Here is a 21,676-nt window from a genome sequence, read left to right as displayed (position 1 = left end):
AATTTTTTCTAACTTTGTTGCCATGTTGCCAAAATAGGTGTTCACATATTTTGCTAATTCATTCAGGTTAGCTGCTACATTTTCCTTGTTCTTGATTTGTGTCTTTGTACACCTCTGTTTCATAGTGCCTGCTTCCTGTTTCTTGTTTCACTTTACTTTTATTATTGATTAAATTTATCCATCTAGATCCTTTTGTAGTTTTTGTAGTAGTGCAAAAAATCTGGATTTCTATTGTCCTTTTTAATTGAGTTTAGGTATCTAAAGGTTTGAGCAGGTTTTCTGATTCCTTTAGTAATCCATCTATTTTGGTGGGCATTCCTATAGGAATTGATACTTTGGAAAATGTTTCTCCAAATTGTAGATTAAAATCAGACATGAAATTGGAGAATTTCCTCTTCACTTCAGTTTCTGTATAAACTCCTTCCCAACTTTCATGTGTTAACTTTAAGGAATGTTCTTGAAAGCTGATGGAGTGCAGAATCTTTCATATACATGCAGCTTGAATATCTTTTCTATACAAGCTTTTACTTTTATAATCTGACATAGATGGTCTGATAGTCCCAGATTTTTAACAAGTACATCACAGTTTTTTCTGCCTACATCTGTAGCTACATGGTCACTTGTAAATGAAGAATGTGTGGTTATTCTTGTTGCACAGCTGACTAGTGATGACATTACAAAACTACATATGATATTCAGAAATGTGTTACTGTATCATCTGTTTCAGCTGTATTTATGTTTAAGTCCCCGCACAAAATAATATGTTTCAGAGTCAATGCTAGTTCTATGCTTTATATAAGTTTTGAAATGAGTATCTCTAAATTACCACTGGAAGAATGGTATACACATAGTATAGTTAGTTTCTTGGGCATATCTATAGCAGCTATCTCTATTGCTGACACTTCAAAGTCTTTGTCTACACTTAGCAAGATAATATCATTTCTGACTTTAAATTTAATGTCTTCTAAACATAAATACATGATCCTCCACCTTTCATTGTGTTTCTACAATAAGAACATGGTTGTATATATGAGGGTAAAGTAGTATATAAGTGCTCTGTGACGTAGATAACAGAGCTGTCTAAGAATTGTAACTCGACTTCCAGCTGTTGCACTTTGTTTTTTACACACTGAATATTTAGGTGGAGTACAGTTAGACATTTAATGTCGCTTATCTTGGTGGTACATCCAGAATCATAATGTCTGATATATTGTTTTTCTTTAATTCTCAAATTTTATAGACAAAATGCATATGCTAATTTTATAATGTACTAAAACAAATTGCTTATAATATTTTATACACACTGAGGGAAGCACAGATTACTACGGATATAGCAATGGCTGTAATGATTGATCATTCCATTGTAATATTTATTTTTTAAGAACCAAAAAGTGGCTGGTTCAGGGCCATTTCCTCATTATGTGACACACTGAACTGTTTTCACAACCAAAACAAGCACCTGGTGAGAGTTGTCATAGAAATATACTTGATTTAAATGCATTCTTAATTTTTTTATGATCCTTTATCACCATTGTTCTGTATGTACATCTAGTGATTCCTAAAGGCTGAGAGTTACACAGTGGTCAGTCGGTATCATTGGGTTTTTAAGCTGTTCAGATGGTGCTTGTTTGTTTGTTTTTATCACTGTTGACCAAGTTTTAATAAAAGTTCACATTGGTTCCAAGTGAAGCTTGGCTGACCAGGTACTGATAATAACTTTACATGCACCACGGTAACCATGCAGGCATGTAACTTAATAGTTTGCCTAACAATAAATAAAATGCAGAAAATCCTACTAAATTTTGCAAACATAATTTTAAAATTTGCTCACCTAAATCTTCACTTTTCTTGCTTGTTGAACAATAAATACTTCTCCATTTCAAGCCTCACATAATCAGTATTTCCACTGGTGTTAAAGCAAGACTCCTTCCACTCATTGCTCATTGAAGATCTCAAATAGTTTTTAATGATCTTTAACTTGGAAAAACTATGGTCTGTACAGGCTACAGACACTGGCATGCACAAAAATATTTGTAACATGTTTGTTCCACTTGGTAAAAATGTCTTGCAAGTTCTTTTTGAAGATGTACTGAAGTACATGTGAACACATACTGTCAGTTTGTGAAAGCATATGGGACAATATTTCCAATTCATATACAAGATACTGCTAACTTATATCACCTCTCTGCATTTTATTCATTTATTTAACCTGATGTGATTAGGGCCATCAGACCATCTCCTACATTGGAACAGGATTTAACACATACAGTAACTTTTTTGCATCATATTTATCTAAGAAATAACAATTTTAATATGAAAATTAGTATTAAAATTATTTGAGTTTCTATTTATACAATGTGAGTAAATAATAATGACTATGAACTAATTTCTCAAAGCATCTGCAACATTTTTGCATCCTGTGTTGAGATTGTATTTTCTTGAAATTTCCTGGCAGATTAAAAATGTGCCCCAGACCGAGACTCAAACTCGGGACCTTTGCCTTTCACGGGCAGTTGCTCTACAACTGAGCTACCCAAGCACGACTGATGATACTTCCACATAGTTTCAATTCTGTCAGTACCTCATCTCCTACCTTACTGTATTTTTGTATTTCCTTGTTGCAAAGTTGTTAATGTCACAAATGACACTGAACATGTCACAGCAGTTACTGAGGTGCTGAAATCCTTACTTCAAAGACATAATTATGGTGTCTACCTCAGAGAATCTTGATCCTCACATATTAGAGATAGAAAAGATTAATATGATTTTAGTAAACCACAGGAGCAGCCAAGGAAACGTCCCAGAATTAGTATCGCTTATTGAAGATTATAATGCACAGATAGTATTGGGAACAGAAAGCTGGTTGAAGCCAGATGTCAGTGACAACAAAATCCTAATTTAAGACTGGAATATTTATTGTAAGGATAGGTTAGTCACCAATGTTGACAGTGTGTTTATTGCAGTAAAAATTTTGATAAAATCCAGCAAGGTTATCACGGATTCCGAATGTGAGTTAATCTGGGTGAAACTGAGTATTAAAGAACAGTCAAAAACAGTAATTGGATGCTTTTTTTAGACCACCTTGGTCAGGATCTGTAGTTGTGGAGCACTTCAGATAGAGCTTTGTAGAATATCATTAGTAATTTTCATGTGTGTGTGTGTGTGTGTGTGTGTGTGTGTGAAATCTTATGGGACTTAACTGCTAAGGTCATCGGTCCCTAAGCTTACACACTACTTAACCTAAATTATCCAAAGGACAAACACACACACCCGTGCCTGCAGGAGGACTCGAACCTCCGCTGGGACCAGCGGCACAGTCCATGACTACAGCGCCTTAGACCGCTCGACTAATCCCGCATGGCTAATTTTCCTGATCACACTATTGTAATAGAGGGTGACTTCAACTTAGCAGGTATAGATTGGGAGTGTTATGCCATCAAAACTGGTGCCTGAGACAGGGAATCAGGTGGAATTCTTCTGGATGTCTTGTCCGAAAATTACCTTAAGCAGATAGTTAGAGAACCAACTCGTGATGGTAACGTCTTAGACCTGCTGGCAACAAACACACCTGAATTTGTCAAATCAATTAATGTAGAGGAAGGTATCAGAGTTCATAAGGTTGTGACAGCATCTATGGTGGCGGGTCCTCCAAGGAATGTTAAGAAAGGTAGGAAGATATATTTGCTCAGCAACGGTGACAAGATACAAATTTCTGAATATCTGAATATCTTAGCAGTCAGCATAAAATATTCGGTGATGAGGATGAAGATGTGGAGGACAAATGGAAATAATTCAAATTCTTTGTTCAATATGCCCTAGACAAGTATGTTCCGAATAAGGTTTTAAGGGATGGGAAAGATCCACCATGGTTTAATAGCCATCTTAGAAAAGCACTACGTAAACAAAGAGCACTTCATATCAGATTCAAGAGAAGTAAAAATATAGCTGACAAACAGAAGCTGAACAAAGCTAAAATGAGCATAAAGAGAGCAATGAGAGAAGCATTCAATGATTTCAAAAGTAAGACGTTATCAACCGACCTAATTAAAAACTGTAAGAGATTTTGGTCATGTGTAAAATCAGTAAGTGAGACAAAATCATCTGTTCTTTCTCTTAGTGACCATGCCAGCACTGGACCATTGATAACAGAGAGAAGGCTGAAATACTGAATTCGGTCTGTCGAAGTTGTTTCACTGTGGAAGATCATAACACTGTCCCTCTTTTGAATCGTTGTGTGAACGTCGAAATGGCAGATATTGAGATAACGTGGAATTTGGAAGCAGCTACAATTGCTTAGTAGTGGAAAGGCTTCAGGACCAGATGAGTTACCTATATGGTTCTATCAATATTATGCAAAAGAACTTGCTCCCCTTCTAGCAGTAACTTATCGTAGATTGCTTGAGCAACAAAAGGTACCTAATAACTGGAAAAATGGGCAGGTCATACCCATTTTTAAGAAAGGCTGTAAGACAGATCCACACAATTATAGACCTATATCACTGACGTCATCTATTGTAGAATTATGCAACATGTTTTATGCTCAAGAATCATGACATTCTTGGAAAATGAACAGCTCCTGCATAAAAATCAACATGAATTCCGAAAACAGAGATCCTGCAAAACTCAGCTGATTCTGTTCCTCCATGAGATCCACAGCACAGTGGACAGTGGTGCTCAGGTTGATGCCATGTACCTTGATTTCAGAAAGGCATTTCACACCATCCTGCATTGCTGTTTAATGAAAAAAATACAAGCTTACGGAGTATCAGAGCAGACCTGCAATTGGATTCAAGACTATCTTGCAGATAGACCTCAACACATCACTCTTAACACAACTATATCAACAGATGTAAAGGTAATATCTGGAGTACCACAGGGAAGTGTCATAGGACCGTTGCTGTTCATAATATATATAAATGATCTAGTAGAAAGTGTTGGATGCTCTTTACGGCTATTCACAGATGATGCAGTCGTTTATACCATAGCAGCAATGCCAGAAGATAGTAAGATTTTTCAGAACGACCTGCAGAGAATTGATAAATGGTGCAGAATCTGACAGTTGATCCTGAACGTAAATAAATGTAACATATTGTGCATACATAGGAAAAGTAATCCACTAGTGTACAGCTACACTATTGATGACAAACAGCTGGAGACAGTGTCTGCTGTAAAATATCTTGGAGTAACTATCCAGAGCAACAGTAAGTGGAATGACCATATAAAACAGATAGTGGGAAAAGCAGACACAAGACTCAGATTCATAGGAAGAATCTTAAGGAAATGTAACTCACCCACGAAGGAAGTGGCTTATAAGGCGCTTGTTCGCCCCATTCTTGAGTATTGTTCATCTATCTTGGATCCCTATCAGGTAGGACTGATAGAGGAGATAGAGAAGATCCAATGAAGAGCAGTGTGTTTTGTCACAGGATCGTTTAGCTAGCGAGAGAGCGTTATGGAGATGCTAAACAAACTCCACTGGAAGACATTACAAGAGGGACGTTGTGCACTAACGGAGAGATTTACTACTGAAATTTTGGGACAGTACTTTCCAGGAGGAGTCAAACAACGTGTTACTTCTCCCCACATACATCTTGTATATTGACCATGAGGAGAAAATTCAAGACATTAGAGCCAATAAAGAGGCTTACGGACAATCATTCTTCCACACACTATTGGCGAATGGAAATGGGTTGGAGGGATCAGATAGTGGTACCGAAAGTACCCTCGACCACACACCATTAGGTGGCTTGCGAAGTGTTATGTAGAAGTAAATGTAGAACATACAAGAATTTTGTCATTAAGTAGTTCTCTCCATTGGAATGAATTCTTCCATATTTTCTTAGAAAATTGCCTTTTAACAGTTGCAGATCTGGATTCTATGAACTCAGGAACATTTCCTAAAGCTGTTACCAATTCTTCCACTCCTTTGTTAGCCTCTTTCAAAATCATTGACTGTAATTCATCAATAACATTAAGTGATGATTTTATTAATGTGACTGTAGCGTCTAATAGCATACTTCCTTGCAGAACTACTTTATTGACTCTGTTGACATAGCAAATGACACTATGCCATATCACACCACACAGAGAAATCCTAAATTTTGTGATTCCTTTAAAGAGACTACACTCCTTACTGAAACCCGTCGGATAATTTTTGCAAGTGTTCCCTAATTCTGCTAATGCAAGTCTTACATTATTAAGCTCAGCTCTCACAAGAAGAACACTTTCAATTGTAGCCTCCCACCTTGCGCATGTGCCAGTGCTTCACAGAGGCTGAAAATAATGAGAACAATCTTTAAACTACACTAAAAGAATGTTGTGCAATTGCAGATGGCTTAACTTCACCACTGACAGTGAAGTTCAAGCAACGAGCATGATAGGAGATATAATGAGCTCACGGATTATCTTTGATGATAAGAGCTTGAGTACCACTCTTCTTGTCCTTCATATTTTTTCCATTGGCATAAGATTGTCCTCAACAATGCACAAATATTATCCAAAGGTTATGCAGTATCCAAGGAAACAATTCTGTGAGATCATTTCCAGTAGTGTCATTTGCCTGAAAATAAATGAATAAAATAAAATAAAAAACTATGTTTCATGGTCACTTCATAAAGGAACATGTCTTTTTGGGAAGGAAACATACTTTGGGAAATTAACCTTAACAAAACTGATCTGCGCCTCTTTTCTTCCTGATCAGTTTGATCTTGGGTTGCCACATCCATTAATTTTGTATTTTTAATTCTCTGAGAAACTTCTTTCCATGTTCACTTACCAATACTATGGTTGCATGGCAGTTCATGGTTGGAGAGCTTTGCCAATCTGCTAAACCATTTGTTACAAGAGAAGCAGCACTAGAACTGAACAACTGGCAACAGAATCAATACACAGAATTTTTTGTTCAAGAATATACAAGCTGTGCTTCCTCAACTTTTCCATCATTTGAAAGATAATGGAAGCAATGATAAACAGTGGAATATCTTCTCGTCTTGCTATCAACAGGAAGTTTTATATTGTTCTCACTAATGTGTTTGCAAACCTTCCTTAGTAGTTCCTATACTAAAATTACGATTTGCATTATCCACCCAGGTTCCTGGATCACTAAGATCATTGACAACTTGAAGGCTGTTACTTCACTTTGCTGCTTTTCTTTCTTCAAGGTGATGTTGGCCTGCTGTAGCTTCTTCTGCAGTAATACTGTCCCAAGTTATATGCCACAGTTTCATCAACCGCTAGTTCTTGCTTGCATGAAACATATGATTCTTCAGCATTATCAGTTGATGAAGCTTTAGTAACACTAAATTATTTCACATGACACTGAATATTCACAGAAACACTGTCAGATCAGTTTCAAAATGTATTTAATGAACTCATTTATTGCATCTGATCTTTTAGCATGATACACCAATGTTTTCTTTTTATGGTACCTGAAATTATTTACGAACCATTCTACACTCTTGCATAAATCAAGTCACAGGCTCTGACAGGACCAGACATAGGCGCACAGTCTGTTTGTACTAGATGCCTTACTGGATTGCTGAACCAAGACACCAAAAACATTACAGCACTTTACTCAAATGTGCCCAACCCACAGATTAGCATTGGAAATTCTACACAGTGGCAAGGGTTGAGTGCTGTCACTCTGGGAGAAGGTACATCTTAACCTACACCCTGCAATTTGTCTAGCATTGTAGGTAAAAAGGCATACCATGCCAGCCAGTGACATTAAACAATTATTGCTTTTCTGGACAAGCCAAGAGACAAATGGAAATCTATATTGTTATCAGTTTATGTGGATAATGATTGCTGCAGTATTCATCAAAGCTGTCTGGTTTAAGAAAAAGTAGAATAAAAAATGAACGAGCTCTGGACAGTGGGACTAGGATTAATGCAACCTATTAACATTCAAAATTTCTTTTCTTTTAGCAGAAAACCAGGCTGTTTGATAAGTAAGGACAGATTTTGACAGGGATCATTGGAGGGCCCCCTCAAGCTTGGTGGCAGCAATTCGTGCAGTAGCCATATACTGGCCCAGCATGTAACACATTCCTGCCAGTACTATGCGTAGATTTGTGACTAGCAGAGTTCAATACAATGTCTATAGTGGTAGTTGAAGATTCTATTGGCAACAAGTTGATCTGATGGTGATTAGTCTCCAGAAAAATTGCAGACAAAGATTTTAGGGCCTGAGTTGTTGCTGATGCCGAGAGACATTGCATTCTCTACCTCAGAGTTGCATTGCTTAGCTCTCACTTAAGCTCCATCACAGTGCTGCCAGCACTTAGTACTTTTGGCATCACGGCAGGCATTTTTGGTAAGTGACAATAGGGTTTGAGTTGTCAGAGACATGGAAGCAGGATAATAAGAGATTATGGTGAGGGGTTTGGGCAACTAGAGGAATTCAAAGTCATGATTTGATCAGGCTGTAAGTTGTCTTATGTTTAAATTAGGAAGATACAATTTGATTTCCAACTAAATAATTTTCAAGCTAAATGCAATTTTACATCAAGGTAAGAGAAAGGGATGTGTTGCAAAAGGAGTGTGAGATGTGGCTGGGATGGAGTTCGTTGATTAGCAATGTTATTAGTTGTGTGCGTGTATCTGTATGTGTGTGTGTTCTGGGGTGGGTGAGATGGTGCCGGTAGGTCGTTTTTGGGGAAATGTCTTTGACAATGCTGACAGATTGTTGAGAAGGGACTTGCAGACATTATATTATCTGAGTATTGTCAGTTTGCTGATATGGTAAAATTTCAGACATGAGTGCTGTTCCCGATATCAGTGGTGTGGCTGTGGCTGGTGCAGATGATCTCAGTGTAGACAAGGCTTTTGTGTTTGAATAACAGGCATTTATTGCTGGCCCTTCTGTGGGCTGGTGCATCTTATAGCTACAGCTACACTCTGAAAACCACTGTGAAATGCTTGGCAGAGGGTGCATTACATTTTACCAGTTCTTAGGACTTCTTCCCATTCCATTCATCTATGGAGCACAGGAAGAACAATTGTTTAAATGTCTCTGTGCATGCTGTAATTAATCTAATCTGCCATCACAATTTCTATGTGAGCAATGCACAGGTGGTTCTTCCATTGAAATAACTGGAACTTCATTTCTAAGCCATACCTATAAACCCCGGACTCATCGCCAGTGATCATTGCATTAAGAAAGTTGGGCTTACTGCTCACAGTATGTAGCATATTCTGTGTGAGCCCAGAACAAAGTTGCTTCTGCTGAGTTGTTAGCATCTTTGGCACAAATTTTGCTCAAATCTTCCTTAGGTGCAAATTTTCTGTTAAAATGGAGTTAATGGATCCAATAGTAATTTTAACCTTGCCTGCAAGTTCTCTAATAGTGAGTTCTCTGTTCTGCATCACCAGGGTCCTTAAATGATCAATAACAATATCATTTGGGGATGTTGAAGGCCTACCTGAATGTGCTTCACTTTTTACTAAGTACCCATATTTGAAGTGGTTGTACCACACCTTTGTTTCTGTAGTACCCATTGCTTTATTCCCAAACACTTATCAAATCTTGCAGATTGTTTCAACTTGAGAATTGCCAAGCGTTAAAACAAAATTTGATGCAATAATTTTGTTCCACGTTTTCTGTCATTTTGTCCACAGCACAAAATCTTTAGACTAAAACTCACACATGTTCACTTTTCAACAGCTAGTCAGTGACTGGTTGTTTCTGCAGTCATGAAAAAGTTAGGTATGTGCATTATGTATGCCTAAAAACATAGAAATCATGCTTGTCCCAATGCCATTGCTGGTTTCAACAATAAAATATAAGGTCAGATACTTTTTCAACAGCCCTCATCCTTCCACAGTTGGTCTCACACACAGGTTATGTGTGTTTAACCAATTGCTAACTCTGAATGAGAGGAAATTTTACCAGTTTTGTCCCTATTCATCTTTTTTGTATGTACTTTGAAGTCACGGATCATGTTCAATAGCTGAGTGGTCTGAGGCCCCTTTCACGGTCCGCGCGGCTCCCCCCGTCAGAGGTCCGAGTCCTCCCTTGGGCATGAGTATGTGTGTTATGCTTAGCATAAGTTAGTTTAAGTCAGGTTAAGTAGTGTGTTAGGTTAGGGACCAATGACCTCAGCAGTTTGGTCCCATAAGACCTTACTACAAATTTCCAATTATTTCATGTTCAATACATTTTTCACTAACTGTTTTTCATGTCATATTTTTATTCACAGTACATGTTTTGACAATTTAATGACACATCATGAAATTTTAAAATCTCTCTTGCAGTTTAATTAATATACCTGAGTTTAGTTAGTACATTTGTGGCACATCATAGAACATTCATTCTTTAATATAATTTGTGGTAGACCTTTTTTTCACCATCCCTAATGGTAAAGCTGACATCAAACTTTTAGGAAAATATATTCAAGAGATTATCAGCTTTATCTTCAAACTATCATCAATTATATAATATTGTTCCAGTTGTAGGGTATTTCTATTTATTTGGATGTGCTATGCTTTGTCATTTCTTGGATAACAAACTTGAAAACAGTGAATTACTAATACCTGATTAACAGTTTATGAAACTACAATTTGACTGTCATGATCAGAAAGGCTATTTGTAACCTAAAAAATTGGTATGAAAAAAAGACTATCTGTGGCAGTGTTACAAGAGGCGTAACCTCTGTTGGGAATTTTTCTGTGGAGCGTAAGTTAAATTCTTGAATGAAGAGGTTTCCAGCAGCTTTTTGTACCCATTAGCCACGAAAAATTAATGCTGTAGCACCATATGTACATCTTACCATTGTTATTATAGATTCTACAGTAACTTGTAGCTTTTCAAGTACTAACATCAGAAAACAGTTTTTCAGTTCTTCCCTAAATATATTAGGAATGAAAACTTCTGAATTAATAGGCACGTTCTCTTTGCAAACATGGACAACATTTTAACATCAGACTGAGAGGTCATCAGCAGATGTGCTGATAGACAGATCACTGAGAATAATCAATCCATTGGTGTGAGGATGACACCTCAGCTTTCATCAAAATAATACACATGTATGCTCTGACGATCCACTCAAATGTCAAAGAATTTCTCATTCATAGTATGTATGGAAAAAGTGAAGAATCAGATAAGCAAACTCTGCGAGGAGGAGATGCACTGCAGCATGAAGGAACTTGACAAGTTTTGCTACAAGAAATGATGACTTCTTGGTGGCTGCATCTTTCTCGTATATAATTATAATCAGTCCATCAGTGCTCCGCATGATAACAATTTAATTGCTTCCAAAATATTGTGCCTGTTGTCACACTGATTCGACCATTCAGTCAATAAGTCCCCATGACAATCCCGAATAATATCTACAGATAGCCTGTGTTTTATTATTACTATTACTATTACTATTATTATTATTTACCTTTGATTGTTCAGTTCATTATGACTATGACATAAATGTTTTCTGTACGGCAATTGCTACATGTTATTTTCACTTAAATTAGTATGGTAGTCATAGCCATGGAGAAGGTACACTGTCTGTATCTATTAAATTTAAATGATATTTTAATGATGGTCAATACAACCATGTAATTCATTTAGTAGCAATATTTAAAATACAGAAAGTAAGACACTTTCCTTTTGACTAAGTGTTTCAAACAGTTACATAAAGAACAAGCAAGTTGTAATGAGTGTGTAAAATTTACTACACTTTGTCTTCCCATTACAGGCTTTACAGTAACTATTTATTACTCTTTGTCTTTATTCTCTGAAAGTCATACTGTGAATGTAGATAACTAAGAAATTATGTAAGTGGATAGATAGAAAATCTACTCACCAAGTGGCAGCAGAACAAACACATAAAAGATGGTTGTAATTGGTGAGGTTTAGCCAGTGGCTCCTTCCTCAGGCAGAAGGGTTGACGGAGTAGGAATAAGGGTGATGGAAAAGGACTGGAGAGGTCTAGGAAAAGGGGTAGATTTAAGGAAAGCCACCTAGATCCACTGGTCAGGGGATACTTACCAAACTGTAAGTCTCCTTCACCCCCCCCCCCCTCCTTCCCCTTCAACCCTTCTGCCTGAAGCAGGTGCCATTGGCTCTGAAAGCTTGCAAATTACATCTGTCTTGGATGTGTGTGCTATGCCGCCACTTGGTGAGTAGATTTTTTACCTATCCAATTAAATAAATTTGTCAGTAATTGATTGTTTTTGTTGTTATAACTGAGAAATTAGATAGAGCTTATCCATTTTGCATGTGATAGACAGTTGTGCAAGTAGCTTGACCTTGTTGTATTCTCAGTTAATATTATTTCCTCTTATGTTCTTATTACCGTGAGGAAAGGGGATCAAGGCACAAATCTAAGTATACAAGGAGCTTTTTCCCCTTGATCTGCATCCTTAAATACGTAGATTGGACTATGTTTCAATACTTTTGACCACATATCTATAAGAGGTTTTATTTCTTTCCACAAAATATTTCTTGTCATGAAGGTGACATGTAGAGTTGCAGACAAGCAAAATGAAAAGACTATTATACAATGAGCTTTTGGCCAAACCCTTCTTCAGAAAGAAAACACACATACACACACACGCACACACACACACACACACACACACACACATTCACACAAGCAAGAACACCTCATGCACACATGACTGCTATCTCCAAGTAATCTGGCCATAATGCAACTGGAAGCAGCAATCTGGAGTGGGGTGGTGGAGAAGGAAGGGTGGCAGGGAATTGGGGTTGGGGGATGGGAGTGAATGTTCCCTGGCAGAGAAGCATACAGCGACTAGATGGCAGCAAGACAAGGCTACCAGGTGTGGAATTGGTTGGCTGTGGGGCAGGGGGGACAGGGAGTGGAAAAGGAGAGGAGTAGGGAAGGGGGAAACACCAGTGGGTACATTGGCTGAGAGCAGTGCACAGTGAGGGTGAGGGTATGTGAATTTGGAGGAAGTGATAGGACAGAGGGGCCAGAAACTGTGGGGTGGAGGGTGTGGGGAAAGTAGGTTACTGTTTGTCAAGGCCAGGATGATTTAGGGAGAGAAGAATGTGTAGTAAAGAGAACTCCCATTAGCACAATTCTGAAAAGCTGGTGGTAGAGGTTATCATCCAGATGGCCAGGGTAGCCAAGTAGCCACTATAATGAAGCACACTATGTTCAGCTGCATGTTGTGGCACAGGGTGATCCATTTTGCTCTTGGTCAAAGTTGGCGGTGTCCATTCGTCCTTGTGGACAGCTGTTTGGTAATCGTATCAATATAGAAAGCTGTACAGTGATTGCAGCAGAGCTGGTATTTGACATGGCTGCTTTGATGGGTGACCTGGCCTCTGAATATTGTTGATATTCCAACCCGGACTTTCCACTGTTTAATATTTCTTGTTATGTAGTCATTTCATTTCTTATCCAACTTACATGAGTGATTTTATTTTTACTCCATAAATATTTCATTAACAACAGATATTTTAGTATCATCAACTCAGTTAAAAAGCATAAATTTACTTGCATCTGTTATCTACTGTCTTCCTATTCTTTAACATATATAGCAGTGTCTTGTCTACATCAGTTTGCCTATAGTGCTTTGTATTTTTTTTCTATCTTTGCTCAGAAGTGAATAGTAGTGACAAAACTGACATGACGACACTATTTAAATCCCTTAGAAAAACTGAAATTCTTATTTTCAAATTACAGTTTTTAGGAAAACATTCACATTATAAAGAGAATTCCATTCAGAGTCAAGTGTATAATGTCTAATATGTCATCAATATGTGTTTTGATGTAAATGTATTAATTGGGGGGAGGGGGCTGTTAATGAAATACTATATCGAGAGTTGAGAATCTGTATGTTACAGTGACATTGTATGACTTGAAACACCTTCTGTATCCACTCTCACACCATACATGTCTTCCTGAGAAAGATGTCTGCATACAATTTTCGCTTTCTCTCACACAGGTAGACTTGTGCACCCCATGAAAAACATCCCTGAGCCCACTACTCCAATGACATTGTACTAGGTCTCATTTGAGAACTTGCCTACATTTTACCACGAATATTTATAGCTGGTTGCAAAGTTTTTCAGTCACCTTTATGACATTGCAGCACTCAAGTACAAAATGATCCACAACAGATATGACACCATTAAATTATCAACACACTTGTATTAGGAATAGTATAAGTTACACTTATATTACAGAAATATTTGGGATCCTTAAATCTTTACAACTATACCATAGACTAACCCAGACAACCATTCCATTTAAAGCAATAGAACAGTTGAACTGTTGTGCTAAGTTGTAAATTGCAATAACTGAACAAAAAATGGTGTACGTTGCAGATTCAGAGCAGCTACAACAAGGATCTCTGACGCCCATTCAGAATGATGGACAGGAAGCTGAGGCTGTAGCAACAAAAAATCATGTGGTCAGTTAATGTGTATTAACTTACAGCAGAGTAATTACCAATAATTATTACTAATAATTTTAGCATGGGTTTGGCATAATATGTTTAATGTCATTAACAGAAAAATAAGCATGATGAGTGTTTTAGTTCTGGTTGTATCCTTGTGCTTATGTTTACACTTAAAAGTATCTGACGCCCTATACTAATTGCATTTTACCCTCATAGAAAATATTACCTCAGTTTGGATGGATCTAAAAGATGTTTTACCATGTTTGCAGATAATGAATAGCATTTCCCATCATTTGTCCTAATCATCAGTGGCTGTATCAGTACAAGTGAATCACAGAATAATTAAATGGATCACAGAATAATTAAATGCTTCCTCTATCTGTACTCATAATACAGTTGCCCAAAATGGTCTCAGTGATCTCATCAAGTAACCCCCCTCAGCAGTTTTATCAGTATGGGGATTTCATTAATACAATGTGCTCGGTAGTTCTACTACCACCTGCCCTAAAAGTAGAGCTGTTAGACTCTTATTTTGGAAGCTTGATGTCTCTTGAACATAAGGAAGAGCACCCCTGTCCTGCAGACAGATGATGGTTCATAAATTGGTCTCCAGTGACTTATTCTCAATCATCTGCAAAACTTGGTGGCACCTCATTCTACGTGAATGGTGTATTGGCTTGTTTGCTTGTTCTGTCTGAAGAATCTGGTTGCAGTTCCAATGATGGTGTTAGACTGGGCATGGGCATTTGACACAATTTTTCAAGTATTTTCGTTTGACCTTTATGTTTTCCACTTCGGAAATGACAGACGTGTAATATACCATAATCATTAGACCATTTTTCTATGATGGGTTGTGATGACTATCTGAATGAAGGTTTATGTAAAGATTAATTTTACAGTACTGAAGAATGCTAGAAAGCAATAGAAACTAAATATATAAGTAATTTATTTAGGGCCTAAATGACATACATCCATTTAAAGTATTTTGTCAATGAAAACATCTTCCCAAGAAGTCCTGGCAATAAATTACTCTCGAGTCAACTCTAAGCATTGCTAAGGAGGGAATTATAAGGAGAATCATAAATAAGATTACTGTCCAGTAAATTAGAGCATGAAGCATTAGAAGTTCAAGTGTTGTTGGGAAATTCAGTGATCTGAAGGGAGAGATGTTATGCTGATATTAGATCCAGTAGAGTTTAGCCAATGGAAATCCAGGGCAATAGCAACAGGATTAATTAATGGCATAACAGGTGTTAGCATTGGTATGAACAGTAAGTTTGTAACAGAGTAGCCAAATAACTGTTTGTGCACTGAAATAAAGTCAATGCCAACACTGACTGTACAGCTATCTGTGCCTATGCCACATTTGATGACCAATTAAATGATTCTCTGTGTGATTTGAAATTTAATAATTTTGTAATGCATCTTAACATAGGTGGTCTATCAGTAGGAATGATGAAAAAATTGTATGAACTAGAAGTATTTCTGGAGAACTCAAGATCAGTAAAATATCTGGCTTAAAAGTGAAAATATAAACTTGATAAACTCTCTTTCAGGTTACAATTTAGCAGTGAGTTTTCATAGAAAAATGGTTTTGGAGGATCGTGCATTCTAGTAGAAGAACCACTAAGCTTTGAAGTCAGGCAGACTTTAATTGCTTGAATGAGGAACTACTATTTGAAAGCTGCTGCATTGAACTTTTGGAATACGACATATTAATTATTAGTATATATATATATTCCTGACTATTCTGCTACATCTGCATTTTTTGACAAACTTGAAACCTTGTTGTATAGATTGCAGGTAGAAAAGTTATGTAAAAAGGTCATAATTTGAGCTGACTTTAACATAAACGTAAGAGCTGATGACAGGTTTGCCATTTCTCTGCAGGACATGTTATCTACAAATGGCTTAACACCAAAACTTTAGGGAATACACTAGAATAACAGCATCTTCTGCAACATGTATAGATAATATAGTGAGCAGCATCAATTATGGTGTTTCAGAAAAGTTCATCATAGAATTAGGTATATCTGACCATTCAGCCCTTTTTATCTCATTGCCAAATTTAGATAAAACTGTAACAATGAAACGAGTCAGGAACAACAGCCAACACAATGTGAATACATTTGTCTCAAGACTAAATAAAACATCCTGGTCTTTCAGCAATTGGTACTCAGTAAACACAAACTACAATGCTTTCGTATCATGAGTGTTTTCTGTGAATGCTTCCCCTTCATAACAGCACATGACAAAAACTGTAAAAAGACCTCTTGGATAACTGAAGGCAACAGGATCTCTAGTATTAGAAAGAGGATATTGCACATGCAAGCAAAGAACAACCATGGTGCAAAGTTTGTCAGCTATGTAAACAAATACAGAAGAATATTTGGTAGAGTAGTTAAAAAGGCAAAACAAATGGCAAACAGTAAATAGACATCAGATGACACAAATAAATCAAAAGCTGTGTGGCAAATTGTCAGGAGTGAAATAGGTGGAGAAAAAGCAAGATGTTTTAATCATAAATTAGAAATAGATGGGGAAATGATTACAAACTTCGGACATATTTGTGAAGAATTCAACCGGTTTTCCATAAATTCGAACAAAATTGACAAACTCCCTCCTCCACATGTAAGTCCCAATATAATGCAACACAGATCAGTAGAATTCAAATTCACTCATGTATCCTGCTATGAGGTGGCTAACATTATAAAATCTCTACAAAATCTCAAATCTGTGGGCTGAGATGTAGTCCCAACAAAATAAGAGAAGCAGGATGTGATGATGTTGCACCCCAACACAGTCACATAATAAATCAATCGTTTGATGAGGGCTGCTTTCTGGATAGGCTGAAGTATGGGGAAGTTCGACCCACCCACAGAAAGGGCAGACAAGAAGAAATAGGAAACTTTCACCCAGTATCAATACAACTAATTATTTCTAAAATATTTGAGTGAGTAGTGTGTAACCAACTAGAAAAATATAACAAAAAACATAACATTATTCTTAATAATCAGTATGGATTTAGGAAGGGTCAAAGCACTGTGCATGCTATTAATGAACTAATCACTTAAATAAGCAAATGCCTTGATAACAAGAATAGCATATCCGTTATCTTCTGTGACCTCAGTAAGGCATTTCATATGGTGAACCATAAGCTGCTGCTCCTCAAATTAGCTTGTTATGGCTTCCATGAAAAATCTTTGAATTGGTTCAAGTTGTATCTCAAAAATAAGAAACAGAGGGTAGTTATACAACATAAGGGTGAGAAAGTTTGCTCTGGTTGGAAGGAAATACAAGCAGGTGTATCCCAGGGATCCATACTAGGCCCATTACTATTTCTATATTATGTAAATGGCATTCCAAGTAAGGTAACTTCTGATACAGATCTGTATGCAGATGACTCAACAGCAGTAGTCTGCTGTACAAACACTGCAGAATTAGCACAGAAAATAAAACATACTCTTCAAGAACTAGAAAACTGGATAAATAATAATGCTATGAAACTAAACTTAACAAAAAATACAAATCGTGCACTTCAAGACCAAACTGTTGAATATGTAACACACTTAAGTTATGAAGGCAGAGAACTGCTAACTGCAGAATCTGTCCAATTTCTGGGATTGACAATAAACAGAAACTTGTCATGGACTGATCATGTGGATTGCTTACTGAAGCAGTTAAATAGTTTTGTTTACACATTGAGGGTTCTGAATAAAGTAACTGACTTACCTGTTAGGAAAATTGTGTATCATGCATATTTTATATCAGTTGTAACATATGGCAAGTTGTAACATATGGCATAATTTTTTGGGGGTTGAAAAAGGAAGCCTCCTTCGAGTGTTCAAGCTACAGAAAAAAATTATCAGAGGTATGACTGGAACAAACAATAGACAATCATGCAAACCTTTATTTGCAAGCCTTGACTTACTGACAATTCCTTCCACGTTTATATATGAAACACTTCTCTTTGACTTAAAGAACCCAAATCTTCTTGAGGAAAATTCATTTACACATACTCATGAAACAAGGCACAAACAAGATTATGTTACCTTGCCACAGACTAACATTATTTGAAAATACTCCATATTACATGGCTTTGAAGCTTAGAAATAAAATCCGTTCAAAGCTGAAGGGCTGCAAGCTAGAATCCACCTGTAAAACATTGAAAAGTATTTGAAAAGCAAATGCTACTACAGTGAGGATGATTTTATAAATAAGGAAGACAGGTAGGAGATATTACATCTGTTTTGTTTTCCTGTTTTTTCTACATTATGTTCTATGTGTATACTTATGTTCCCATTTAATAAGAGGTATATGTTCTTTTTATATGTGTCCATACTTATAAACTATGTATCATGTGATACATGTATCTAAATATCTAGATGTAAACATATATACTACTTTTATGAAAGTATGTGGTCTTTGAAGTATGTCCATATTTATAAACTACAGAAATAAACATGAAAAATACTTTAAAAGAATGATTTCAAACCACTGTTGAAATTTTAAGAAAAAGGAAGAAATCTAACATGTAATTATCTTTTTATGCTGTAATATTCTTCTGGGACCATCCATATGCATTATTTTAATGTATTTTGTTTTAGGTATACTTAGGTAGGCATAGAATTATTCATTGATGAGTCACCAATGTTTCAATCAAATGACTGTATATGTAATGTGACAGTAAAGATTCTATTCTATTCTTTTCTATGACAATGATAAGGAAAGAGAGAGAGTATATGACAAAATTTAAGTCTTATTGAATTGTTTAACAATGATAAAAACATCACAGTGTTGTTTGGTTGAAACAATGTAGGAAGGAAAATGGAAGGTAAGGGAAAGAACCAAAGGAGAAACATCTCAACCTGTTTTGTAATAGCATTCAAATGGACTACATAGAAACCTCTCTTCCAAAAGCACAAAGTGAAGGTATATTTGGGAACACTGAGACACACAGCAAAGTGATGAAAATTAGTAATGCAGTGTTACAGTGACTTGGTTGCTGCTCCTACGTACATATATAGCACATGCATGTGTGTACACTCTCAAGTCCGGTTTTCTGAATACTCACGATTTCCTTAAATAATTCAATCACCATTTGCAGTAGTGGACTGGATCTGCTACTCAGTTCTGGTCTACCATTCTTCATCTGGCATTTATGAATGGAGCTGTAAGAGAGGCAGTTTTCTAACTAACATCACCAAATTCTTGAACATCAGTATTACTTATATGTTCTTCAACATCAAAAACAACATTTTACACAGCACAGCACAGCAGCTGCTGATGTTTTAAGAAATGTACCACTTCACATATATGTGATGTCACTGGTTTACTCCACCTCTACACATAATTTTGCACATTTCCTACACATCGGGCGGTCTGGTCTTTTTGCCTAACTTGCACATTGAGAAATCTTCCAACATATTTCATTGTCTAAGTTAAATCTTATGTGTGACATGTTGTTTCCTGCTGAACAGACTGTGACACTACATATCCTGGTATATAAGCGAAACATGTCAGAATCATTCATTTACATTCAGCTTGTAATGCTTCTTGTTTAATTTAATCCCTTTCAGTCTTTCGCTATTGAGACTTAGCAGGACAGATTACACTTTTTTAAAGTTAATACTTGCAAACTGAAATCTATTGTCCATTAGTAATTGATGCAGATTTCCAATGTCTATGAAGTATTCTTGTAAACTGCATAGTTAAGTGTTAGTATTGGTTAGCTTAATAGGATGCAGTTTACATATTTTGACCAGCACTTCACCAATGCAAAAATGTATTAACACCCCCTCTTCCTTTTGTAAGAGGTCCAAAGAAACTGGCTATCATCAGATCATATGATGACATATGTGTTATTGGAATCCACGTGAATTTTTTACCAGAATTATTTTTGTTTATTTTCTGGCAAGTTCTACAAGGTATAACTATATTCGCCACCTTCCTGCTCAAGTTCTTAAAATAGGAAAAGTTTATAAAATTAAAGCAATAACAGTCCTGCAAAAAACTTGAAAGGTACATTCATTTTTGGATGTTTGAGTTTAGGGGCTTCAACTAATGCTTGCTTAATATTATTGAAAGCTTCCAATGTTCCTTCATACCATTTCCAAACCGCTCTCTGTTTTAATAAAGTCAGAAGTCTCAGACTCTTCATTGAGTGTCCTTCTGTGAAACATGATTAGAATCTGGTTAACCCTAGAAATGAGTGTAACTGTTTCACATTTAAAGTTTCTGGACACTCCTTTATTGCTTTTATCCTAATGGGGGTCAGATTGTATACCTTCAGCTCCAATTATGTGTCCTAAAAATTTACATTCATGTGATTTATATAGCTTAATAGTAATACCCTTTTTGTAGAGCTTACTTAGTACCAAGTAGATTACAATGTTCAATGCACATTTTTGACATTAATAGAGCATATTCATCATAAATTATGAGATCTTGCAATGACTCATTACCTAGGGCTTCATCGAGTGCTCTTATGAACACTGATACTGTAATATTTAAACCAAATGATAATACTTTAAACTGGTACGATTTTACTTCAAACAGTGGGGAATCTTCATGTAGTCTCACCTGCCAACAGCCACAGTGAGATCCATTGAAGTGAAATGTTGTGCATTTTCAAACTTCAACTATAATTCCTGAATATGCACTGGATGGTCATGTTCTGTTTCAATTTGTTTATTCAACACTTTCATATCTAAAACCAACAATATACCTGCTGTTGCTCTTTACCTTACATGCATAATCACTAAGAACTCATGGTTTTTCTGAAAAAATAATCTTGATACTTGGACAGAATCTGGAATAACTTTTGTTTCTATGCATCATTTAATGCTTTCAACTCCAGAGCTTTCTCTCTTATTTGTTCCATGTATTCCATATCATTATTTTTCAATTAATGCCATATATACTGATAATTGTCAGAGGTGCACAAAATAAATTATTAAAAGTATTTAAATTCCAAATGCAAATACTTGGTTATTTATTCTATTTCAGATTTGAGTACAAAATGGTTTTAAAGAAAAATATTTTAATACAGTAGAAAATGCTAAGTATGTATTTTCAAAACACCTTTATTCAAGTAAAATACCTCTAGTTAGTTAATAGTTTTCATACCATTTATTTCACTGATTTTAATACCTATAATTGCTAAAATATTTCATCTTGTTGTACTGCCTGTGTGGCCTCATTATCATTCCACAAAGGAAAGTGGTCATTCAACAGCGGCAGAACTTGGTAAACAGGCATTATATCTAAGGAAACGGTTTCCTGCAGTTGGATATGTGTTCAAGGA

This window comes from Schistocerca serialis, chromosome 3, assembly GCF_023864345.2.
Source record: "Schistocerca serialis cubense isolate TAMUIC-IGC-003099 chromosome 3, iqSchSeri2.2, whole genome shotgun sequence".
NCBI lineage: Eukaryota > Metazoa > Arthropoda > Insecta > Orthoptera > Acrididae > Schistocerca > Schistocerca serialis.
This window is presented reverse-complemented; position numbering follows the sequence as displayed.